The sequence below is a fragment of the Cloeon dipterum genome, chromosome 1 (assembly GCF_949628265.1).
Source record: "Cloeon dipterum chromosome 1, ieCloDipt1.1, whole genome shotgun sequence".
NCBI lineage: Eukaryota > Metazoa > Arthropoda > Insecta > Ephemeroptera > Baetidae > Cloeon > Cloeon dipterum.
In genome coordinates this window covers 3,538,996-3,566,123 of record NC_088786.1, presented here as the reverse complement: position 1 = coordinate 3,566,123, position 27,128 = coordinate 3,538,996, and the positions used below count along the sequence as shown (strand labels likewise).

The window sequence follows — 27,128 nt, the reverse complement described above, 5'->3', positions numbered from 1 at the left end:
CTTGCAAAGCAAGCACACTTCTATTCATCGTGTTCTTTTGAGTTCTTTCAGTCGAGAGCGAAGGGAACAAATTGTGCCGCAGATTATGCTCACATGTGATCAAAAGCACTCGCTATAGAGAAAACGCGGTATGTTTCTCCTGTGTCAGCTGCACGGGATCTTCTTGCGTGCACAATTGTTTGGAAAGAGAGTGGCAGCGCGGCGTTTTCTCGTTCCGCTGTGCGCTTTTCTCGCGAGGCCGGAAGCGGAAAGCTGCGGAAAAGTATTGTGCGAAATGCAAATAGGCCGCCAGGACGTGTCCTTTGTTCCTCGCAAGACAAATTAGCCGTTGCCGCGCTCACGTACTAAAAAATAATTTGTTTATTCACTCGGCAGGCTGTCTGAAAGACGAATGCGCCAGCGATTTTTTTCCTTAGTCCGAAGGAGAAGAGACTCGAGGGAAATTTCGCGTCGGGCGCGCCAAGACGAAGTGGACCTGGCAATTTGAATTGAACCCGCCCGCCTCTCGCCCGCGGCACGCAAACAAATTAATGTCGGCTCGATTTTTCATTCGGGCTAGGTAGCTCCCATCCCTAAAGTAAACAACCCTAAAGCCGACCAAGCGCATCTAATCTCCCCACGCGCGTAAACAACCACCTCGGATAAAACATTCATTTTCTTTTTGCACCCTGTGTATCGCCCACGACCGAGATGAAATTATTTTGGTTTACTTAATAGTGGCAGCTGCCTTTTTTTGAGGGCAAAAATTTATGAAGCATTGGCTAAGAAACTTGTAGAAATAAAGTCGGAACTTCTTGGCATGGATCTTCACATCTTGATAAATATTTGAGCAGGTTTTCCCCTCGTGGACTAGTGTTGAACCCTAACATTTCATGTGACAATCCCAAAAATTACAAATTAACTTTTTGAAATTTGTTTAGCAATTAATTCTAGACACTAAAAATATTGTTTTATCTAAACCAAAACTAAAGTTACAGCCTTATAAATGAATTAAAATCGATTATTTGAACAAAAAAAAAAAAAAAACAATTAAGAGATTCCATCAAGGTCTCAAGTGTTTTTCCTTTTCTTTTAGAATTGATTTGCACTCGTGCACATCGACACCTTGCCGATAATAATTGTGCGTGGGTCGAAGGTGACTGCTCCGTCAAAAGGGTCGGCAGCCAAGGGACACGCACTATCGATCCGAATTTTTGCGGCTCGGCTGACTTTTTTTCAGCTCGACGCTGACCGTTTTCCACAAACGCCGGCCAGCCACACGGAATGCAATGCGAACCGACGAGTTTCCATTCCGCCCCCGTGCCAGCAAACCGACAAAATTGAAAGCCTCAATTTTCAGCGCCACGCTTTTAATAAATTTCACAACAGTATTCATTTCTAGGATATACTTGAGTGGGAAATTTTTGGGTTCTGTTCTGGTTAAAATCCGGAGTTGTGATTTTTTGACACAAAAATTGATTTTCGACCGTTTTCAAACAGAAATTAATGCTATTTCCTAATTTATTTTCATTGCAAATATTTAAACAGTTAATTCCTTGATACATAATTCCTATAGCAATAAAAAAATTAAAAAACGGAAATAAAATTGTAAAAACGTTTTCTAAAAATCCAGCTCTTTCCACACGAATTATAAACTTGACAAGATCTAAAAATTAGCACGGTCAAGACATAATTTGATTTTAGATTTGTCAAAATTAAAGATGCTTTTGAAAATATTTTGTGGGAACTGTTATAATTTGCTAATTTAGCGAAGGTAAACGATTTTTGAATGACCATCAAATATAAAATAGTTTAAAATCTATTTAAAAATAAGTAGACTAAATAAAAAAATAACATTTCCTATTATGATAAATTGCAAGCAACTCTAATGGATTTAATAATTCACACTTTAGCGTGGCTTACCCGAATTTTGGCTCATCACTTTTTGGTACATTTATGTCCGTCGGCCTTGATTTCAAACGCGTTTGAACGTCAATAGCAGCCAATGAACCTAGTGTTTACGGAATTAATTAGCAACCCTCTCTCCGGCGGCTTTTGGAGGGCACGAAAACACATCAGAATATGCATGCCGACTTTGAGAGAGCGGATTCAATTTGGGGAGGCGAAAAAAGGTCGTCGGTCAGTGAGCGTTCGTTGAGCTGGCTGTCTATCGTCGTAAACTTTTACGATTCATTTCTTCCGCCGCCGCCGCCGCCACCGCCTGCTGCACAAACGAGCACCAAGTAACCGTGGAACAGCAGCAATTTTCGGAGTCATTACAGAAATATTTTCGCCGGCACCGCAGCGGCAGAGGTTTATTAGTTCTGGCATCCAGCCTAAAGCGAATGAGGCATCATTTTTCAGACTTAAAACGCACACATGCGCGCAAGCGGCGATGTGAAGCACCCCCGACGCGCGTAATTACGCGACTCAAGCCTCTTCTCTCCTGCAAAATAAATAAATTTGCCTCCCTGAGCCGGCGATTACTCACCGTGTGTGTATGTGTTGCGCGTTTTCTCTTCCGCGGCCGTCGACGAGCACAAAACACAACTTGTCCCGCTTCTTTCCTCACCACTAGACAGACACACTGATTAATTTAGCCCGTTTGTTGCCAGCTCTCTCACTCTGCGTGGACGGAAAAACTGGAAGACGCCGCTTGTCAACTCAATGCTTCTCCGTTTTTCAAACGACTTTTTTATTTTTGTTTTAGCAATGCACGGGAAAAGTAAATACACTGTTTTACTGAAAAACTGCTCCATTTTACCAAAAACTTCGACCTTCTTACATTTATGAATTCCAAAATTTTGGAATTTGTTTTAGTTTTGTCCAAATTGGTTCAAAGTTCCAACTAGTCGTAGAAAAAAATCGGACACTTTTGAGCTCGTCTCGTCAAGAGAAACAACTTTTGTTTTGGCCTTAAAGTGCAAAATTGAATTTTAGAATTGGAAAAAAAATCGAAAATTATCGTATTTTCAAATTTTCAAAAATTTCCACTCTAAAAAACATATTTTTAAATTTTTTTTTCAGAATTTGTATCTCGCAGCCATTCATGAGATTATTTCAAACAAAAATGTTTTGCCGTATAGATGACCCTTAAAAATCCATGTTTTGAGCGAGAGAAGTGGAGTATCACGTGGAACCAATCGAATTTGACGATGCCTCTCATCTTTTATACAGCGATCGGAAACATTAGCATTCGGATTACATTTTGCGGCCGCGTATAAAATTTTGTGTGGCGCGACCGATCGTAAATATCAGTTAGCAAATTTCGCGAGCTCGCTGTACAGCCTCTTGAATGGGTCGTTGCGAACAAGAGGAGAGCAAGAAGTACGAGATAATGGCAACGATCTTCCTTATCGCCACGCGGCGCAACGTGCGCCGCGCACCAACTTTAATGAGGAAAAATTGTGCGCTCGCCATTAGCCAGTGCTATTTTCATCAGGGCCTGGTTATAAATTGGCCCCATTAATTACGGACGAAAAAATGTATCTTTAAGGTGGTGCGTGTGCGGGCCGAAGAATTATTTCCCCTTTTACCAACGCTCTTGAATAATAATTTCTCATCGTTCTTGCTGGAAACAAAGACTACCACTAGCAAGCGTGAATTTAAATTAAAAAGGCCGTCTTATCATGACTCGGCCGAACTTTTCGAGAAGACTTTGATCGGCATCAGACGCAATTAATTTCAATTTCAGAGCAAAACTCAAGCTAACTGATGCGTAGGCAGCGGCTAAAGTAACCAACAGACCAGAGTCAAATTCGGGGGCTTTGTGCTGTCTTGGTATAATTAGTCTGCTAATCTAATGCGATCGCAATGAGAAATCTCAAGAGCTGCGGTAGTTGCCATGGCGAATAACACACCATGTATGCTCTAATAAACACGTTAAGATGAATTACTTGCGGAGCCAACTCAAACCGTTCCCTCAGAGAATAATTTTGGACAGACACAAATATTAGATTTTACTCGTGGCTACTCCCATATTGGATGGGCAAACAATGAATCTTCCTATGTTTAAAAAAGGAAAAATTAATTCAGGAACTTTATTTCTTACTGAAAGTCGCAACACGCAAAGTGAAGTGATTGCATCAGACATAAATTTCGAAAATTGAATATTAACAAGGCCATTGAACTCGCAAATCTACTTATACTGAATTAGTGAGTTGTCCGGTTGTTTGCATTATTTGTAGTGGCAAACGATAGTGGCCGCAAGTGGATCACACACGCGCAGAGAGCTGACCATGCCGCGTCCCTAATGGTTTTCTAATCCCCTGACAGAGCGAGAGTGGCGTAATCAGCCGGGGTCTGTTATTGTCGCAGCTAAACACGCCAATTCCGGCCGTTTTTGCGCAAACACAAAACTTAAAAGAAGCAGCGCACTCTTGTTTTTCATCCACGCGAAAAAAGACCGAGCGCCGAGAGCGGATGGAGGGAGGTTTGTTCTTTTGCAAATCCACCCTCAGGGGTTGCATATCAATTAAAAGTTTTAAACCGGCGCGCGGATCTCCGGGGACGTCCAAAATGACGGGGCTTCGTCGCCGCGAATAAATTATTTACAGCTCTCTTGGCGGCCGAGTGACTATGTGAGCGGGATGAAAAGCGATTTTGTCAGTCAAAACCTCAAACGTTCACCAGGGCACAGAACTTGTTTATTTTTCCAATGCCTTTTTACCGAGGGGGTGGAATTTACTTCGAAAATGCGACTTTCTTGCCATAGATAGCACATTTCCCGGGGGTTTTCTCATAATTTATTTGATTTTCTATGCTTCTAGCGAGAGTTATAAATTAAAGACAGTTTTTGACGAAGTTTCTGAGCACACCAATCGATTCTTGAGGGTCGAATTAGGCAAAGAGTTATTTTTTTCCGAACTACATGAACGTATTTTTGCGAGTACTGCGCATGCGTCAGAGCTGGTTTCAGCACTTGCAGAGAGACCGCCTGTACGAATGATTTCCTTGTCAGATCAAGCCAGCTCTGGCGCATGCGCACTTCTCACATTTAGGTTCATATTGCTTTGGCGGGAAAAAAGTTCTACTTTGTGCTATGCTGGACTCATCATACTTGAATATGCTGGACTCTTTGATCGGAAAAAATTTCAACTAATTTGACTCTCAAGAATCGATTGGTGTTCTCAGAAACTTCGTCAAAGACAGTCTTTAATTGACAATGTCAATTGATTCCTGCGAGTTGAATTAGGCTGCCAAATCATTCAGTTGACAATTCGATACAACGTGCCGAAAATCCGCAGAAACGTAAAAGCTGTTGCTTTATCGGGTTTTGGTCTGAACCTAGCCGTCGACCAATCAGAGAGAAGGGAACGGTTCCCATTATAAGATTGGCTTGAAGCGCTGGCGTCAGATCGAGACAGCAGCGCCACGGTGACAACCAGCAGAAGCGAGTCTTAAGCGACACAATCTAGCTGCTGGCTGACCGCTGACCTGCTTTGTTCAGTCCCTGTTCACTCCTGTAGAACGGTCTGTTTTGTTTGAGGGCTGAAGCAATCATGTCTAGACGAGCAGCTAACGTGAGAACAGCAGTGACCCCTTCAATGGCGCTTGCCAAAAATCAAGTATATTGATTCGCGTGCTGTTTAAACACACACAACAAGCAAACAAACACAAGCACAGCGTGGTGATGCAAAGGGACGTGAAGAGCGAGCGAGTGCTGCGGAAACCGATATTAGCAGCGAGAGCCTACTCCATCCTTTTTTTATTCGATTGCACGTTTGTGTCGGTCGGTGGGTCCGGCGGCGGCCGTGTTTGTCTCTCTCTGCGGAATTGCTTCTCGGACCGGGCGAGTCAATACTGCCGCGCGTTAATAGAGTCGGCCGGCCGGCCGACGGACGCACTCAAACGCCAGGCAGGCAGCCGCGATTTTATCTCGGCCAGATGCGAGGGACACGCCGCTCGCTCTTTAATCTGCTGTTTTATTCGAGGGCGGCAGGTGAATCATGCTCGACCCAGTAAAAATTTGCCGCCGACACGATTTACGAGCCACTTCCGACTAACCTGTCCCACCTGTTCCTCGCCTGCTGTCCGTTTAATTTTTACGATGCAAAGCGCACCCACTTCAGGTCATAATAAAGGTTTGTTGCCAGCTTCCGCTTTTTCCAGTCAGAATTACGCGCCACCTTCATTTACATCGTTAATTTTGCTTAGCGCAGCTTGCCAAAAACAGCTTGTGATTTACATTTTTACATGCAGGCATGGAGTTTTTATTTTACTCTCTGCCGATATATTTTCTTAACTTTACTGACTTGCCAATTGTCATACAGAATAAAAATTCTGACGATCCTTCGATTCATTCACTGGTTAATCTGTGGGGTATCAGTTCACTTGAACAAAAACAAGTCATTTGTAAACCAACCTGAAACCTCTGTAATTTCCCAGCCCCTGATGGTGCGCGAAATTAAAAGTAATTCACGTGCCCTCTAATAGGATCACTTATGAATAATCAAACACACACATGAAATTCAGCGCGGCGTCCTTCAAATTGGATCGAGAGAGTCAATGTATGCAAATGAGAAAAGGTCCCCTGCCACGAAAATTTGTTAGCGTATAATTTGGCTGCGAGTGAAAGGGAATACCAAACTACTAAACAACAATTGCGCTCGAATGCCCAGAGGCTTTTGGCTCGTTTGATGCCCGAATTTGCGAATGCCCCGGCCACAGGCTTAATTGCTGTGCATCACGCACAAAGCGTGTCCGAATCACCCGTGTTTTTTAATTTTTCCACATTTGCCATGACACACCGATTCAGGAGGCGCTTTCTGTCTTTTCGACGAGCACGCAACGCGCCCGACACATCTGCCCAGCCGGTTGCCTGCTCTGTTGCTCGTCGCCATGCGGTCGTACCGTCGGAATGTGATGCGCATAAATTTGGCACCGAAAAATCCGAGGCAGAGCGTGTCCTATCGCCACGCACCAATATCGGCCATTTTTGTGAGGATTTTCGCTCTCAAAAAGGGGATTTCTGAAAACTGGCAGAGCCCTGGACGAACACTTGATTAAACATTTAAATAAACCAAATGTCATCTAAATGGAGTAAAAACATTTTTGTTAAATCACTAAATACCAGAATTTCAAAGTTTGTAACGATTTGACCAAATTTCAGACGCACTAAAACATTTTAGAATCAATTTCATCTGATTTAAAATGGTTTCTAACCCTCGTGGAAACAATTTATGGCCAATTCTTCGCCATCATGCGATTCTAAATTCAAATGCGCCACTGTATACAAAGAGTTTTGTCTTGAAAAACTGATTTTTGCGTTTCTAGTGCAATTGGCTGAACCGATCTTGATTTTCCGCACGTCGAATGTAATATTTTTACGCCAAGAATACAGTGACAAATTAAATCTGAGATTGAAGTGCAAGAGATGTCATATTTGTTTATGGATTCGAACACCAAGGACTTTCCCTATTGGCGAATAAGAGTGCTTTCTTATGATCTGATACTCAACAGGAAGAATATTTTGAAGGTGCACTTTCTTCTTATCCTGCTTTTCATAGAACCGACGTATCTCAAAACCCATCACATTTCCAAGTAATGAAAAAGCAACACACGCGATGGTGAAATCCTGTCAAACTCGAAATAGAGAAAATCGTAATCTTCTTAGGAAGCAGAAGGAAAAATATTGGACTCTCCTGTGTGTCGGTGGGAAAATAAAGAACAAAAAAATGAGTCTTGTCAAAGAGTAGCTGTTTGAGATAATAAAATTATTCTTGAGGAATTGCAGAGCAAAAGCTCCGTCGACGACATAAGAGCGGGTTCGGGCTCTTTTCCACTGCTCGCGAGACAAAACAATTTGGCCCAAATAACTCAATATTGTAAAGAAGTCAAGAGTGAGACACATTGAGATCTAGACCAGCATTTTTCTTGCCTTCACTAAGCTAGGGTTGCCAGGCGTTCGAAACAGCATCGACGGCACAATACATGGAATGTATGGTTGTAACGGTTGTAAAATTTGCCGAAGTGTATGCGTGGGCCTCGAATATCGATTCAAATTTAATTCATCACACAGATGCTGGGGGGCACAATTTCGGAGAAATGTTTGTCGACGGAAATTCGAAGAAGAAAAAAGCATTTTCCCAATTTCAAGACCGTATTTCCTGCCGGATGTCGATGAGAATTATTCAATGTAGAAACTAATAATATTGGGCTTTTAAGCCGCGACTGCATGGCAACCCTGGCGTGCTCTATTGGCAATAGTAGAGAGAGCAAGGGAGCTTTGGCTGGCGCTAGAAACAAAACGCCATTAAGAGAGAAAGAGGAGCAAGAGCGGGCGAGCCACTATTGCTGGGTGCTTAAATCTTTCATGACATCGCTACACACTGCCTTTGCTAAAACCTCTTTTATTTGCAAAACCCTTTTTGTTCGGCCGTCGAGCGAGAACATTATTCCAACTTTTTAAGTGCCAAAATGTCCTCGCCATATTGGGCCGCTCTTTTTCCCCCTTTTCTCTCTCCGGCTGGCCGCCGAATCCAAGATTTGTTGGGTTTAATTTTCTCTCTTGTGCAGTTTTTATCACCGATCGAGGGGCCATTTTAATAAATTGCATTGGCACCAACTGATACTGCAAATTCCAAAATTGGAAGTGAATTAATTTCAGAAGAACGGCAATAAGGGTCACGCAAGGACAATCCATTTGAACGAGGGACTTTTGGATGAACTGCATTAATGAATTTATAGTTTACTGCAAACTCTATGCTAAAGTTGCAAAAAAATATTCTTTTGTTGGGTGATTTATGGGATGATTTCCAGGCCGTTATAATTAATTGTATTGAAATTGCTTGTTTTCGATCTCTCTTGTCACAATCTATCCAATGGTTTGCCAATTTATGAAGAAAAATGTTCTAAATTGTGAAACTTCGTGGTTTTACAATTAAAGTGCACCTCTTTTGCACCAATTTTCTCGGAAATTTAAACTGGAATTTTATTTTAGCTCTATCCCAAATTTTAAGGCAGTAATAGTGAAGTTAAAGTTTGAATTTTGCAGTAAATATCTACGTTAAAACAAATAAAATAGGAAAATTCAATATAGAATTGCAAGGAATTAGAAACAAAACTGAATTCGATCCACTAATTCCGCATTTGTATTTTTATTTGTATTATACAGCAATACAGAAATTGAGGCTACTATAGAAATTCTATCCACGTATTTAAAAATATTAAATATAGAAATTAACATAGTGTATAAATTTAATTGGTTTTGTGAGATAAAAGTAAGCGTGTTTTGTTGCATAGCCGCCTTAAGACGAGAAATTCATCAAAACTATAAAATTTAAAATTTAATAATAAAATGAAATTGCAAAAATATGCCCAATGCAAATAAACATTTTGAATCTTTTTTTCCTTTCGTTCTATATCTAATTTGAAAGCGTCCAAGTAGTGCAACTATAAAATTAGATGTGGCGCACAGTAAATTTTGGTGCATTAAGCAGCACGTTAAAAGTAAGTAGACTAGTTTTGTTGGCCAGGTGAAATTTATGCGTGGCAGGGATTTGAGTGCAACGAGCGAGCAATAAATCTGGCCCACTTGAAGATTATCTGGCCGAAAGGTGCAATTAGCCTGGACTTAGCCCGAGCGGCCATCCAGTCTTTGTATCTGCGCACACGGTGGGCAAAACTTTTGGCAAGCAACGTCGGCCCGATGCGAGTGGCAATTGAAGCCGCCCGCCGTTTCTGCGAAGCTATCGACGTGCCAGCACGCTTTTTCTCGCTCAACGAGGTAATTGCGGCGCGATTTTCGCCGATTCACTTGTCGCTGGAGTTAACTCGACGTAATTTAGCAAGAGCTTCAACTTTGCAAACTGAAAAGCTGCTGAATTGCGCCTCGGCTCTTCTCTTGAGAAAGGAAAAAAGTCGAAAACGGCTCGATGAGAGAATAAAAAATATTCAAGCACACTCTGCTCCTGATCAGGTCCAATCAAATGGTTTCCTTTTTATTTTTGTTGACGACTTATGTTTCCGAGGCTAAAATCAACTTCAATCTGAGGCAAATGTTATTTTTCTCTGAAAAAACCCCCGCAAACTTTGAGCCCCTGTAAGAAAGACAATTAAAGGAAATTTGGTCCACAATTTAAGGATCCGACATAGGAATACTAGGGCAACCCCTTCAGCAAATTTCATCCAAATCTGAGTACCTGTAGTTTTTTTTCAAAGCTAAAAACTGCTTTCCACAAAAAAAACTATTTGATAGAAATGAAAGGAAAAACTGTTCAACTTTTCACACCCCAAAATATTCACCTTCAGTTTGTTTTCGTTCTTCCCTCGGAGAGAAACTCGCTGTTCCCGTGGCTTAATTTTCCGGTCGGTATTCCCCGGCCTCGGTGGTTTTAATTGTTGTGCTCACGCGGCAGTAAAAAGTTGGCCGCGACGGCAAATATTCAAACGTGTGGCGCGCTGTCTCTTTTCCTGATTAAAATGCGTCCGTGAGTGAGCTGTAAATTCAATTAGACGTAGCTGAGTTAGCGGAGAGCAGCGACTTGGCGCAGAATGATAATCGAGTCAAGATGCAGAAGAAGACACTGAATGTACGCTGAATGGCTAAATAAAATAAGGAAAAAGCCATGCAGCGCCGTCGTGAATGGGCAAACTTTGCGAACAAAACAATTACACGCCGCAGTTTCTTTTCATTTCGGTTTTATCTGCGCGCGCTGAAAATGGACAAAGTTTTGTCTTCTTGCTTCCGTCGGAATCTGCATTTCGCTGCAACGGTATTAATGCGTCAAGCACAATGAAAAAGTTAACTTTAGAGTAGAAAGTTCACTATTTTATTTGAACATTGCACGGCCAAATTAATACCTTTTGTTTCAGGTAAAAGTTATACGGGATGATTTGCACCCCCTTCCAGCACTCACAATGTGGCCTCAAAGGACTTTGATGTGGTTCATTATTTTTATGATTTCTGGCAAGCCCTAAGTGAATGGGAAAAACTCGTAAAATTGGCACACAAAATAATCAATCGATTGGGTGTAGTTTTTATTTCACCTTGCAATGATTTATTCAAACATTCAATAAGAAAAAAATGCAACAAATCAATCATCTAATTCGCTACGGATGCGTGCAAAACCAATTATTACTGATTTTCGTGTTGCCACCATGACCTATTAAGAATTTAAAAAATATTTATTTCCGATAATTAATTTAATGAACAATTCAATTAGGACCTCAGCAGAAATTCTTACAAAAAAGGTTCAATTTTACGATTTCCCCGTGCTTTGCGGAAATTGCCACGCCTCCTTTTATAAAATTCAGGATATTTCAAAAGCCTTCCTCCCATGGTTGCTGTCCAATTTGTATTTTATTTAGGCTGTTCCTTCTGCACTGGCTGCACCGCAAAATTTTTATTCATTTGGTTAACTCGAGGACGCCAATTATTTTTAATTTTAAATCAAAAGAAAGAAGCGTGGCTCTTTCACTGAGATATATGCACACTTGGCAAAAAAAAAACGATTAAAAACTGATTATTTGCCGATTTTGCTTGGGGCTGATCACGGCACTGTTTTTTTAGCTTGACCTTGAAACACTGTACAATGCTATCCTTATGCCCAGCGTTGCATTTTCTTTTAAGGTCCCGCCCCTTTAAAACATCACTGTTCTAAGAGAAAAATCTATTTATTTTGCTAATTCCTAAAGAAAAGTCTCTAATATCGACAGGGGTACATTCGCACTGGCGTATTTCCGTGTTTTCTCGCTCCATAAATGCACTACTTGCGAGGGGCAATTAATTTGCCGTGCAGGTTGACTGCAGCTTTGGATTTTCCATCCGAGCGAGCACTAGCTGGTTGGCGATCGGCACGCTCTAATTTACACAGCTGCAATGGGCCGTGGACAAAAAGGCGTGATCGAGATAGGCGGCTGACGCAGCCATAAACCATTTTCGCGCTGCTATTAGCAAACGAGAACGAGTGAAATGCAATCTCCTCGCAGCGCAGCGCGCACTTTTGTCCGGTGCTCCGGGGGAAAAAATGAATCGCTCTATGCGGTGATTTACGCGTCGCTTGGGGCTTTCCGCCGCGATTTACGCACGCTGATCGAACGGTGTGTTTGCATTAAAGATATCTAGACCGCGAGAGAAGTGAGATTTATGGCGCTTTGACGCCAACTTTCAGCATTTTAAACAGCACTCGTTCCGATCTGAAATTTTGAGTTGCAGTAACTCTGCCCATTTGACGCATTTCACTAAAAATGCTTTTGCGTTTTGATATTTGAGGAAATAAATAGTTACTCACCGTTACCCTGGAGCACAATGAAGAATCTTGCAAATCTGAAAAAAAACAATAATTTATTATTATCTTCTATTGGAAATGTATTGGAGCGTTTTTTACCAGAGATTAAACATTTGTTATTTTTGTTTTGTGAAACACCCTAATTTGATTTATTAGAGCATATTTTTAGGGTGACGAAATAACAAAATTTGGCCAAACATGCGATGCCACTTTGCCGGAAAATCTGGAAAAATTGAGATAGTGAAACTGTATTCCAAAAGATGCTAATTTAAATGGTCAAAAAATGTTAACTTTAAGAGATATTTTTGGAATTCTTCAAATTTGAGTTACTTACTATTTCGAAAATCTAAATTAATTTTTGTATGTATGGAATACAATTTTACCCTGAGTGTATTTGACTGTTCTATGAATTTTTAGAATCGAGAAAATAAAAGGTTGACAAATTAGTGTTTTTGAGTTCTTTTTGCTCTTTTTTGATCCCTGTCCGGGGACCGGGAAGGGCGCGCACTGCACTAGCACGAATGCTGAAACCCGGGTCCCAATAACACCGCGAACGGATAACATGGGCGCACCAGGCCGCACAGGGACCCAGCCCACTCAAGGGCCACTTGCCTCCGCACCGAGGACTTTTTATTTGAAACGCTAGACATTCGTCCCGTGAAGCCAAATCACGCATGCTGGAAAGGTGCAAACCAGCAAGTAGCGAGTCGGCGCCGGTGCGCCTCCCAGCCCGTTGAGCAATTTGAGCAATTCGAGTCACTAAACTAACCACTTTTTGCCATCTCTGACATTGGGTAGCCAGTATTAGATCTCCCAACTGCTCAAATACCTCCCATTGCTTTGACACTCCTGAGAGTGCCTTAACAATGCGAGCCAACGGGCTGGTATTTCAGTTCAGGGGAATTTTGATAAATTCGAAATTGCACGATCGACTAATTTGTATCCTCAAGGCTTAGCTCTCGAAAACTCTTACTAAGTAATTCCTAATGGGTAGCCACTTTAACGACGCTTGGCGGGCTCTGTATTGGTTAGATCTGCAAGTTTTGCACACTGTTGGAACGGTCAAGTCAATAGCTCTTAGAATATGTCCAGTTTCACCCTTTGGAAGCCATCGGCGCGCTCAGAAAATACCCTGATGTGCCCATAATGTCATAGCATGAATCCTAATTATCCAAATAAAATTTTACAAGCGCTCAAAACGGGATTTTTGGTCAGAAAATCGATCTTAATGAAGCCTTAAAACATCTTTCCACTTGTTGAGAAAATAGTCTAAAATCCCAACCTATCTCAGAATCACAAGTAAAAATAAGAATTTTTCGCAAACTCTGTTTTCGAGCCCCAAAACGAGCAGAATTTTTCCATTTCCCATTTTCTCCCCTGATAAGCCGGTGAACATAAAAAAGCGGTCTTAAACTTAATCAGAGTGGTGAAGTGTGAGCGCGAATTGCATCAATACCCAGAGGAACAGAAATGCAGTTTATCGCATTGGTATTCAAATTTATTCACGCAAATAATTGTAGAAACTCCGCCCAAGGGAGCGACTGGAGGAAAAATGAATTCCACTCCCCCGTCTTTTTCTCGGATGCCGTATTTTTCTCTCCATCACGCCATGCGTATCGCATGGCACTGCAAACAGAATATGGTGTGAGAACTCGCCTTCCGAGTGAATTATTGCTGCGAGGACAAATATATACATGATGTAATCCTCTGCAGCCGGCTGCAAATCCAAATATCTGTCACAGAAACGGACTGCTGTTTGGACAAGATAGAGAAAAAATGAGTGGCCCATAAATACGCATGCATTTTGGAATTATCTGCGATATGGCCCCAAAATAAAGCGCGCTGGAAGAATGGAGAGAAAGATGGCAGTGGCGTGCCTGGCAACTAAAACCTATACAGTGCTAGAGCAGATTAGGAAAATGAGCAACATTTAACATGTTCTCCTTCCCTATTTCCCAGAAAGGTTTTTTTTAATTGACTCGAATTTTCCAGCATGTTAAACGACCCACAAGCCAAATAAAGCAAATAAAATTGCTTGATTTTACAAAAACTGTATCTTAGAAATATTAAAAACGGTTCTACAAGCCACCAAATTTATGTTTTTTATTTTCCCAGAACACTAAGCAAGGAATTGGCACATCATTCGATTTGTTTCACTGAGTAGATTCTAAACATGTAGAATTTATTAAAATAAGTCTACTCAATTTAAATTTATAAAAATTTTGACTTTTAAAATAAGGAGGCGTGCATCCAGTGAGTCATAATTTTGAGTGATTCTCTTTTCGCTCACTCCAAAAACTGATTTTCTGATTAATTCAAGTGGTTGGAATTTTCTTTTGAGGATACGCATTTGATTTAGTTTGCAAAGCCGGATTTCCGTTGTTGCGAGAAGGCGTGGGGAGTTACGCCCCTGGGCAGAAAGAGGAACAAAAGACTGCACAGTTTCTTTTAATGCGCCGCTCTGCGTTGGGCCATTGTGCTAAAATAGGGGAGATGGCTATCTCGCGAGCGCGTGTATTTATTAAATTGTTCCTCGCGCGCTAAATGCCGCTCTTCATTTTTCATAGCTTGCTGCTGCTGCTGCTTTGGAAAAAAAATTCAATTCTTGGGCGTCGGGAGATGTTGATCTGCTGCTCGAAAGGGCTGCCTTTTCCTGATTGCCGAGAAGAAAGCAAAATAGCGCAATGGCGGCTGCGAGCGGAATTACTTCTCCGCCTGTCCATTGTTGCCTCAATCGAAGACAAAAAGAGGCAAGGTAAAAAGAGGCTTCCCTTGTAAAAAGCAAAAATAGTCCTTTCTCCGTCCATGGAACAGGTTCGCTCGCCGCAACCCGAATTTAGTTCATCAAAGGGGTTGGCAGGCCGGAAAATAATAATCTTAATTGCCTTGCTTCGAGTAGGGCAGGCACAAATTTAATTAACGCACACAAAATGGGTCGGTAAACAGTATGAATGAAATTTTTCGTTTTTGTATTTTCATCTGATTCTTTTTGGAGCTATTTTTTAAAAACTTTCGTGGTTCGTTGTTACCTTTTGCAAGACTTTTTGAGCATTTGGTTCGTCAGTTCTAAACTTTAGTTAATTTTTCCAAATGTATAAAAATCGTATATATATCATTCATCTCGCTGAGTAGTCCAAATTAGGTCGTGTTTTTTTTTTAAATCTGACTTGCTTTCTAAAAATTGTGGTAGTTTGGACCTTAATAAGCGTGGATTTAGCTATTCCTTTTGGAAAATTGTCATCTTTTATCAAACACTCTCGCATTGTAACGAAAAAACACCATATTTTTCGGCTTAATGGTTGCGTTCTCCATGCGAGAAAATGTTAGATTAATTTTGCCGATCTGAAACATCAAAGAATTCTCACCGTGCATAGTTGAGTTGGAATACATCAGACGAAGGAAGGCACAAGAAAGCAAAGCTCGCAGAGGCAGTCGCAGCTGGAGAGCAAATGTGGCCCGTAGAAAGTAGAGAGAAAACGAGCAGCGCGGTTAGCCTGCATGCGAGCGAGCGAGCGAGCCGAGCCGAGCCGAGCACTATACATACATTAAATTTGAGTGACTGCTGTCGTCAAACGCGTGGAGACGACACGTTTTCATATGGCTGAGTTTGCCGTGCACCGCACACACCCACTATATTCGTAATTCGCAAAGCAGCAGCATACCACAGACACGAGACGAGACGAGAGTTGGCGTTGGCTCGCGCTTTAGCAGCACGCCTGCTGCTCCTTTTCACCAATTCTTTGAACTCTCTCACATCTCGCTCGATGCCTACGCACACTGCGTCAACTGTTGCTGAAATGGCCATGCTCTGTGTAAATTCGTTCGGCGTGTTTGTGCTTTCCTCATATCCTACAACTCGCCCTAACGCGCTTTTCCAGGCGGGTCCGAGGGTAACACGTCTGTCGCATGAAAAAAAAAGTATTAAAAAACCGATCGAACGGTCCAACTTTTGAAACAGCCTTCCCAGGAAACTGGAATTCATGGTATCCAAGAAAAAACTAAGTTTTCATTGTCAAGCAACAGTTCAAAGACGTACTGCTGAATACTTATATTACTTTAATGGGGGTGCACTTTTCTTAAATTCTTTTTACGGTGCGTGGGATCTTTTGAAGTGCGTGTTGTGTGATGCAAGATCGATCATTTGCCTCCTTGGGGACGCAAAATGTTCAGCTCGCTTTTGTTTTATAGCGCTGTTGTTTAAGTATAACTGCAGCTCCTGAAACAGTCTACTTGCTGCTGAAATCTTTCAAAACTCATTAATTTTGTAAGGAGCAGGTGCTTATTTTATTTTTAGCAAAACGCTGCATTGTTAAGAGCTCAAAACGCTTTCTTCTAAAAGACATTCAAAACAAAGCTTGTGCGTGTGCCTGTTTCTGCGAATACAAAAATGATTTTCGTGCCTGCTGCCTGTTGTTGTTTAACTTTGCTAAAACTTCTATTTACTAAACGTAATGAGAGCAAACAAAACAAGGCAAAAATTGAAGCAAAAGTTTCTAAACTGCTTCTGCAGAGGATTTTTATTCAATTGCATTAAAAACTTTTTGAAATTAATTTTGTATACATATATACATGCAGGAGATTACAATTAATTGGTCCTGCCCTGCGTGGATGGTAGCTAAGAGGGAAATTTAAAAAATTGTGGCAAAAAATGTCCTGTTCCAAATGTCTCGGTATGTCCGTTTTAAAAATTGAGTAGAATTGTTAAGAAAATTTGTGAAATAGCCAAAAGAAGGGTTGATTCTATGAAAAAATTAAAACTTTACGACAAGCCGTTCAAGTTCTTTTCTTTTTTGTTGGAAATTTTGGAAAAATCACCACATGCACATCATTCGATTCGGCTCGCTGGGTATATTCCAAAGTAGTTAATTGAAATCCGATTACTTCACAGGAAAATGTGGCAGTTTGAAATTTCCCTAAATTTTTACTTTTAAATTATAGAGGCGTGTGGGTCTAGAGAAATTTATAGCTATTCCTTTGGCGTATCAAAAACTGTTGAATAGTAGCGAAAAAACACCACAGTTTTCGAGTTTATTATTTTTTAAATACCATTTCAAGTGGATCGATGTAGGGTGACAGTTGAAAATATTTGAATTATGGATGCAATTTGTTCTACAATTTGCTACAGTAAAAATTCAAAATTTTCAACTTTTCTCCAAAATTTAGATCGCTTGACCACATTTTCTTGGCATTTTTCGATTCCTATCGTCGAGATGTGTCCAACAGCGTATGAAACCTTTTAGAGAAACTCTTTGTTGTGAAATAAAATAGGATTTAAAATAAGGAGAGAGTCCTCACCATTTGAAAATCATGTTAACTTTGGAGCCACTACTTTTCTCAAAAATTGAGAGTGCAATTAAGTCAATTTGGTTTCAACTGAATCCTAAGGGATGAGTTCATGCATTGACAACAAAGATTTTCCAGGATTTCGCGATATCAATCCCAATCCTCTTTAACAGTTCAAACCGAATATTAAATGTTTTTATTCTATTTTACAAAATCCACAATAAAAAATAAAGTGTTCTTCATTGTTCACCTTTCCTGCGGAGTGCGGATTCCATTTCGCATGGGTATTTTTCAAGAAAAGAACATCTGAGACAGAGGATATAGAACAAAGCCTGCAGCAACACCTACCTCATCCCTAAATTGTGCCGCTCGCACGCGCGCCGAAAGCACCTTTTGTCTCGCGAATAATGGGGCCGGCCGGGCCAACTTGGGGTGCGTAGAGCAACTTGCCGGCGCAGACGCACGCGAAAAAATTAACAGGCAACTTTGAATTGCTCGTGTCTCGCAATTAATTGGGCGGCAGGAAACTTCTTCCTTCACTCCACTTCTGGTAGGCTGTTTTTTTTTCTTCTTGCCGCAGCCCAAACACACACTTACGACACGAAAAATTCCTTAGTCGTGGCACGTCCGTGCAAAAAGCAAAATAAAGTCTCGTGTACATGCGGCGTGCGTCCGAGCGAGCGGAGGCAAAAAATGGCCCTTGGCTTTATAATAGAACGGCACGGCATGAAAGAATAACACGCTCAGATTTATGACTTTTATGATGTCGACTGCCACTCGCTGCGGCACTTCTCTCAGTTCAAAGCGCGCGGAAAAAACGAAATTGGACACGCGGTGCCGACGCTAACCGAATTTGCCTTCGTTTCGACTAAACTGGCAAAATTGCTGCGGTGCTGCGGTCCAAATTTCATTCTCTCAACCTTTCTCCTCATAATAAATCTGAATTAAACTCTTTTTCATCGGTCTGTTGTCGGTAAACATTTAATGTACTTTGCTATCCGCATTTAAGTGGTTTCCACGAGTTAACCTTTGGAGAAATGACTGGATTTGTTTAAAGTTTTACAATTTTTAGCATCGAATAATGCGTCTGTGAACAGTGACCACTTGAAGAGAACGTAAATCACTGGAATTTTGAAATAGAGCGTGGTTTTCTGGAATATTAAAAAAATAAAGCGAGGGGAAATCATACAATTTTACGTTTATACACTGAGATTTTCATCTAAATTACTATTTGCTACTATTTTATTCACGAGTTTCAGCGGGTTGTTGGCTAATACTACAAATGCCTAATTTCTCCTGCTTGACTTTACATTATTTGAATAATATTATGACTTTTGGAGAAATAAAAAAACGATCGATTTACTGCTTTTAGAGAAATTATAGAAAGTAAAATGCTTAAAAAAATGGTGTACATGCAGAGAAAAAGGTTCAATTTTTACTGTACTCTCTGCTTTGGCACTTGACGATTAAGGGGCTCATGGCGGTCGGAAGGAAAGGTGCCAATTTTGACAGGAAATTTGTTTCAACGACGCCTCATCTGCCAATCTATTCTGCTGAGGTGCTATAAAAGTCCCGAGGCTGGTGCCAAGCGAATGCACGCACAAAACGACCCTTTGGCTCGCCATTATGGATTTCCCATCGTGCAAACGACGGCCGCACCATCAAGTTGGGTTTAAAAGGCTTGTCTAACGCTCTGACACCTCAGTCAAGGCTCATAAAACTATTTGCGCCGCTGCACCGCGGCTCAAGCAAACAAAAGTCATTTCTCGGCTGCTCGCTGCACCGAAAACTGCGAATTGTTCTGCGGTGCTGTGACTGCAAATGTTTGGAATAGTTCTCAGGTCACACACAGTGCAAGTTTTACTGTTTGGAAACAGATTTATTGGTCAGGTTTGAGCCTAATTCTCCCTTTCAGGGATATATCAAACAACATTAAAGCAAATTCTCTGCAGTGCCGACGACAGCAAGTACAGCGCTATTTGCTTTGTCTATTGTCATTACCCATGATGTTGTCTTGAATGAAAAGTGCGTACTAACAAGTTAGTACTGCATGTGTTATTCACGCGATTTGCACAATTAGAGCTAAGATAGAGCTGGTAAAACAGCAAACAACTCGAGAGAGTAATCAGTGCGCCTGCATCTTCAGTGCAATTAGCCGAGCAAGCCGCCCGCCTAGAGTAAGGATCACCCGCTTTTCGCGCAAAACCAACCACTGTGAAATTGAATTATCGAAAAGGAGCTTTAGTGCTCAATGGCCGTGAACGGCTTCACCATCAGATATTTTCATTTGTGCGGCAACTTGACTTTGAGAGGGCATTTGATCAAGAACTTTTAACTGTACAACATAATCTAACGCAAATAACAAAGGGGTAAAAAATGGCCATCTGATACAATTTAAAACAATTGCTATCGCTGGCGTTCCTGCCCATTATTTAGTCAAATTAACTTGTGAAGTATTTAACATTAATAATTTGCAAGAAACCTAATCTAGTGTGAAGATCAAGTTGCTCACTTTTGACGGCACTTTTCGGGCTTTCCTCCGCTTTTGCCGGATCCGAAGTCGGTGCGGCGGGCGAGGCGGTCACATTTAGTCACACTACACTACTCAGGCGGCGAGATAAACCACAAGTTGAAACCCGAGATTGTGCTGCAGCGGTGCAAAGTGCGAGAGCGCATTAATTATCTGTTTGAGCAGCCAAAAGGTAGGCGAGTGCGAACCCCTAATTCAGAGGAGGCACCAGACGGCGGGCTGCTTTTCCGCGCGATAAATCTCGCCAGCCCACTCGACCGCTCGCTCGCGTGCTTTCGGCCAAGAAGAGCCGCGCTTTCCTCAGCCGACGGAGCACAAAGTCAGTCAAAATTCAGACTGCTGTAAAATATTTTGTTGCGTCTGCATTGCGGTTATGACGGCTATTCCAATAATTTTTTACAGAAAGGACGATATTAAAACAAGATTAATTATTGCAAATTTGTGTTGCTGCCGTCTCTACGTCAACAGCCGATCAGGTTACAAAAACCCGCCGAAGTAACGGTTTTTACGTGTCTGCTCAGAAACCGCAAATGTTGACCAAATGCAATGACATTTACTAGTTCCAGAAGCAATCTATACATATTTAGCAGTTGAATGTAAACCTGAAACTAGTGATTTACGCACATTGTGATATTCGTTTGCTTCTCCAAACTTATGATTTATTGCTGCCGAGCATTCCGGTTGCCGCACCTGCGTTCAAAAATAAAAATCTCATTTTAAACGGTGCGCAGCTAATAAATTGTACCGTTTTTGCCTGAAATGATGACGAGTGTATTTCGAGACAGCTTGGAATTCCGTTGAAAGGAAGCGATTTGTTGTTGAGCTCTTTTACGCAGCAGCTCCCGTCTTGGCACAATGAAAAACAAACAGACACGGCGCGTGCGAATGCGAATGCTGCCGGGTCAGCTTTTGGAAGGTGGGTTCCTGCAGGCCTGGTGAATATTTGATGGCATAATTTGCATGAGCTCTCCTCTCCATCGACTCAATTTAAAAATTCCATCATCGTGTGCGCGCTTGCCTCTCAGCTCTCGGCGGCGTCTTTACACACATTTTTGGTAATTACTCGGCGCTAGATTGCCTCCGTAATTCACGTGTCTGCCGTTTAACTCGCTTTTTCATCAAACCGGCCTGTCTCGTCCGTCATTAGGCGCCGCCAGATTGCACGTGTCCCGATTTCGGCTGATGAGACGCGGCATCTACGCACCAGCTCCAGAGGCTCGTTAAAAAGGCGCAGGAAAAGATTGGCTCCAATTTCTCGCTCTCGTCTTGTCAAATTTGCGTTTGAAGCTGGGCTCTCTGAAAAGGGAAATGGTTAGCGAGTATCAAAAGCACGCGTATTTTTACATTTTCACAAAGCAGGCGTCCAATTTGTGTGATTCGGAATGGTTTTTTTTTAAATCGGAATAATAGTTGAAAAAAGAAGCGTCAGCATCAACCTGGCAGTGAATAACAAGATTTTGTCGATTTTTAGTGTCACAAAAAGCAATAAACCCTTGAGCGTGGCCTATTGGTGGGTAACTTTTGCAATTCTGGTGGTTAGAACACGAGATTAGGAGTTCAAAACTCTAAAAACCCACAAAATCGTGATTTTTAGTTTAAAAGTGGAATATTTCTTATTATATTAAAGTAAGCCTAGTTGAAAATAATTTTGGTGTGAACGTCGGACGAAAAGGCGCTTTTGTAGCAGGGGGAAAGTTTATCTTGTTGTGTAAACTGTGCGGGTGCCACTGATATGTATTAATGGGCGTAGATGAAGTTTGCTATGGTCGTCCTTTGTCGGCCTTTGCCTTTGTTTGACGTGGCGGTAAATAGGGAGGGCCGTCTTGTCGCACCACTATTTGTTTGCGGCGCTAATTTATCGCAAATTGAATAACTCGCAGCGAGAACGATTAAGTTGAGCGCCACATTTCTTAATGCCCGGGCCGCATATTTGAAAGTACATTTGTGCTAATTAATCAAAAGTCTTCTTTGTTCTGAGGCTGCCTTTCAATTATTCAAACGAGCAGCAGTGGAAACGCGCGCTCGGCACGAGTGTAACTTTGCTCAAATGCCTATTTACTCGGCTCTTATCTGCGCCTTTGAGAGATAATTGAATCGCCGTGTCACGCAGAGATAAAATGCGATGCAAAAATGTTGCACAGCTACTCTGACAGTCTCATTTTCTCTCTCTCTCTCTCTCTCTCTCTCTCTCTCTCTCTCTCTCTCTCTCTCTCTCTCTCTCTCTCTCTCTCTCTCTCTCTTCTCTCTTTGAAACTTTGAAAGCATCTCCATTTGTTCGCTTGAATGTGTATAAAGTAATGAAAATGGCATACGGGATTTGCGCCCTATTAGCATCCCGTCTTTTCTTTTAGATTCAAACCAAGAATGTAATTTATGAAATATATTTTTAAAGTCTAACTTGTATCTGTTAGTTTTCAGAAATTAGATGATACATATAATTATGTAATGAGAAAACGAGATTTAACTTGCATGCATACGTATTGTTTTTACTGATTTACGACCGCTCTAAGAATCCTTCCCAATGGAGTCCACAAAGTTTCTGCTGGGAATTTGTCACATTAAAGCAGAAGGTTGTGGATGGCCGAGTGCTTACCTGGTTTGCCACTTTGCTGGCGGAAAATGGGCCAATTGGGCGTGGGCAACTTTTTGACGAAATGAAAAAGTTTTGCTCCAGCCGCTGCTCGACAAGGAACACGAGGCGGAAAATTTGTTTACAAGCCGTCTCAAGAGAAGCGCGTTTGCCGAAGAAGAGGAGCGAGTAAATTTGATGTCACGAACCCGCCGCGCGCGCGTTTAAGTTTTAATTGCGTTTAGCCGTCGATGAATTGGCTGACGATTTATCTGCTGAACAGGTTAGCGCGCGCGAAAAGGCATTAAACTCGAATTTAAAACGTAACGACCCTCTGCCCGTGCCAAATCCACTATCGATATATTGGCCTTTTGCTGATGGAGCGAACAGCCTTGGCCGCCCGTGCGCGACCACTCTTTGATGAGGCTCTGCTTCCTTTGAGTTTGAGTTAACTTTGCGCTTCCAGCAACCAAAATAGCTCAACCGACCTCCACAACAGATTCCGAAATTAGCATTCAATCCCGTCAATTATCGTCAAAAGGTGAGCGTTTTAATTTTTCTTTGGTGTTGCATGGGAACTGTTGCAGGGTAACACTCGCTAGGATCGGGATTTGATGGTGTTGGAAGCTTTATTTTGTCACAAAGATAGCTGTTCTCGTGCAATGGAGAGCGTTTTTTCAGTTCATAGCCATCAAGCTAGTTGATTTAAAACTTCTTTTTGCTGTGCCTAAATTACGTTCAAACGTTGTCCAGGACATTCTGTTGAAAAAGTAAGATTTTTATATGCGAAGCTAACAATTCTGAAAATCAGAGTGGCGTCGGAATTCAAGTAGTGCTGAACAAATTTGTGACGTCGTCACTGCATGCGTCAATTTTGAAGTTCATTGTTGGATTTCTCTTTGTTGCCTAATGCAAAAAATTGAAACCAAACAATCGGCAAGGAAGAACAAACAGGGAGTGTCCTGAACATCAGCGGCCATGACACTGATGACGTCACAATATGGCCGCACTCTCTTTGTTCAGCGCTATACTGTATAGGATCAGACTGATTCCAAAAATTCAAACAGCGCGCACTCAGAATATTTAACCGACGCCTCTTCTGTAATTTAAGCTGGAAAGCAATTCGAGGCAGGTGCCGTTGGGTCTGAAAGAAGTAGAAACGTTGGAAAAGGCGAGAATTGAGACAAAAGAACTGGTGTGGGCAGAGGATTGGATTAAAAATTCGAGAGCAGCTGGAGACTGCGGCCGGGCGCAAATGAAGAACGCTTCCCAGCGATTATTACTCATCCCAAACTGTACGTACTGCGTATGGAAGTAGTGGGTGCTTGCCATGGCTCGAGCAGCGCGGCATTGTTTGCGGCTAAGGCCAAGCCAGCGTACTCGCCATGCACAATTTATTATTCGCTCTCGCCACTTTGCATCTGCATGTACTCTGAAATGGAAAACTAGGGGCTCACATATGCTTGAATGTTTTATTATTAAAACAGCTCAGTTGCTCGCCAGTGGCGTGTGAAGTGCAGTCTCGATTCTCTCTGGACGCTCCCATTGCATAAATGATTGAATAAAGTCTAAAATGAACTTACACTAAATAAAAACTAGACTTATCCTGGAATTTTCATTCAAAAGTGTCCAAGTTGAAATAAAATTTTAATTTTAAACAGTTTTAAAACCAACCTTTGAAAATCAGATGCGTCTAAATTATTTCAAGGTAAACAATTCAACTCTTCATAGCGCTAACTGAGAATCACAACAGAAAAAATGTAGAATTGCTAGTTTATTTAGTAGCTGAATTCAGTGCCAAAGTAAAATCATCAATAAAAAGTTTTTATATCAACAAATTGAGCTGATACATTGATTCAATAGGCTTATTAAACTAGATGAGGAATACGCCCCTGCTGCTTTTTTCTGCTGTGTATCTATCTAGTTGCAGCGATTCCATTTTTGGTGACTGTTCCATGGAATTAAAATGAATGATGCGAGAGTTTCGCTTGATAAAAAAATATTTTGGTTGCGAATAGTGCGCACGCACGCACGCGCCCTAGCCCAACTTTTCTGCACACCGGCGAGCGAAATTATTATTCATAGAGTTGCTCGTTCACACTGTTTTGTGCCTGGTTTAATTAAATAGCATTCGCGCAAATGAGGATGAATAGAAAACTCTAACTTTTGCCAGCTTGATTATTCATGGACAAATTGCGCTTCGCCCCTAGCATTCACTGCCCAGCAATTCAATGTAGAATAGAAAAAGTTGTATGAGTTAAGGCCGTAACTAACGCTGAAATTAAGAATATAGGCGAGAGGCAATTATCCTTCTATATATATTTGCTTTGGAATTATTTCTCCTGTTTTTTAAAAAAAAAAAACTGGGAAATTGCGTAAGAGTTTGGCTTTGTATTTCAGCGCCTATGACAGCTGGAAATTTGGCGATTTCTTAAAGGTTTGATTTTTTAAACCTGATTTCTTGGAAAAGCCGTTTCAAAAAACTTCCTCGTTTTTTCGCAGCAAGTCAGGCTACTCTTAAAAACATTTAGAAACTGCCAAAATAAAGCTTATAAACTTGGAAAAAATGAAACTCTACAAAAAGCCTTTACATTTCCTGCATGCGATTTTCCTAGAACACTTAACTGTTGGAAATTTTGGTAGAAATGCCGAACCTTTCCAGAAAGTATAAAAATGGCGCATCATTCGATTCGTTTCGCTAAACAGATTCCATAAATAATGATATATAATGTAAAGATTATTGAATCCAACCACTATTTTAGAAGTTCTGGCGGTTTTAAATTTGTCTAAAGGCTTGTAAATTAGGGAAGCGTCGATCTAGCGAATCATAAATTCGAATTGAACTCCGGATTACAAAGTACACTCCCATGTCAGATATTTATTAATTATATATTAGTTTTTTTTGTCATTACTAACATAAATGAAACTTTGTTTCATAATTATTCGTCGTCTTGAAAAAAAAATACTTTCGAGAGGTACAAATTATAATAAAATTTGTGAATCTTTTCTCAGAGCAAACAAATAAGATGAGAAAGGTTGACAAGGTCAGCTGAAGGAGCTAATTTTATTTTTGAAAGCAAAAAATATTGTAAATGTTTTTTATTTTTATTTTAAAATGTCACTTTTGACTTCCTTAATTTTTACCCTTTGTTAGTGGAAAATGTCAAATTCTTTGGCTAATTTTCAGAATTTTTAATTCAATTTGGAGCTAAAAAAGATTCAGATTGTACTCACAGCAGTGGTCGAACTTGTTGTGTTTCTGCGGAGGTGCAGGTGCGAGAGAGACACTTGTTTGCGCCTTTAGTCACAAACGCGAGAAAGTCAAGCAGGCAGGTGTTGGCGCGCGCACAATCGACAACGACAGGCGGGCTGGCGGACACTCGACTATTCGCAGACGGGGAGAGAGTAAGAGAGAGAGACAGAGATAGAGACTGAGAGAGACACCGACGCGGGTTGCTACCCTCACCGAGGTGGATGCAGCACTGCGGTCCTCGCCTCGGCCGGCTGCCTGCCTGGCTGGCGGGGCCGACGTTCCAGCAGGCAGGCGCACCAAAACCAGCCTGCAGCTCCCTCGGGCGCCGCGCGCGCGTCTCCAAGACACACCACACACGCAACTTCCTTTCCGCCCGGCCCGACCAGGCCCCCGCACGCGCCCCCACGCGCCCCCTTGCGCACTCGTCGTGAATGATCAGGTGGATGTTTGAGAAAGGTGTCTTTGAGGGGAAGAAAGGGCGAAGCAGGGGTAAATTTAGTCCGAATTAGTTTTAAACCCTCCAAAGCATAATCAAGAATGCCCCTTACAATTAGAGGTCGTTTGAAACTGTAAGAGATGCATCTGAAATCACACAAAACTAATGCTGTCTTTGTTAAGGTGATGATTAAGATTGCAAATTAAGGGCAAATTCTCCTGAAAATTTCAGGCCTATTTTTACTGAGTGTCGGAGGACAAAATTTGGACGAGGTCAAGCAAGTTTAACGGTATCTTTGCTAGTAGATTTCATCTTAAAAGGATTATGTGACAAAAAATCATTTTTACGGATTGTTTGGGACAATTCCGGAAGACTTTGAGATCTCAGTATCTCATCAATTTAAAAAATTAAGAGTGCTTTTGTTTCTTCTCACCAAATTTGATGTTCTAGGTGATTTTTTTTTGGGGGGGGATGAAAGGGTTGAAATTTAACTAACCGGGATGCTTGACTTTGCTTCTTTAATATTACTAGAAGTACCCACGGATTTTTTAACAAAATTTAATTCAAATTAGAACGAAATCCTTAACACCCTTAATCAGAATACATCAAATCGTATTTTAAATTTTACAGAAAATCTAGTTTGATTTATCTTAAATGAGAGTAAGAATTTACCCGTTTTTTACTTGTAACACGTATCAACAGACTTGGGTGAAATTGAACATTTGGCGAGGAACAATGAGGAAATTATTCCTTATCAACCTCAACATCTGCATAATTGCATTATTTGGGCGAGAAGGTAGAGCAGTAGCAGTCGGCAAACATTTTGACGCGAACCAATAAACAAGGCT

The 27,128-nt window shown here is 41.3% G+C and overlaps 1 protein-coding gene across 1 annotated transcript in view; it reads right to left on the bottom strand.

Annotated features, from left to right (window-relative positions):
- Window positions 1-26,060, bottom strand: part of LOC135937016 (uncharacterized) — a 123,752-nt gene extending 97,692 nt beyond the window's left edge. The window contains exons 1-2 of the mRNA XM_065480085.1: window positions 25,826-26,060; window positions 12,213-12,247 (exon numbers count right to left, since the gene is read on the bottom strand). The gene's annotated coding sequence lies outside the window, so the exon portion shown is untranslated. The remainder of the gene's footprint in view (window positions 1-12,212; window positions 12,248-25,825) is intronic.
- Between the last annotated feature and the right edge of the window lie 1,068 nt (window positions 26,061-27,128).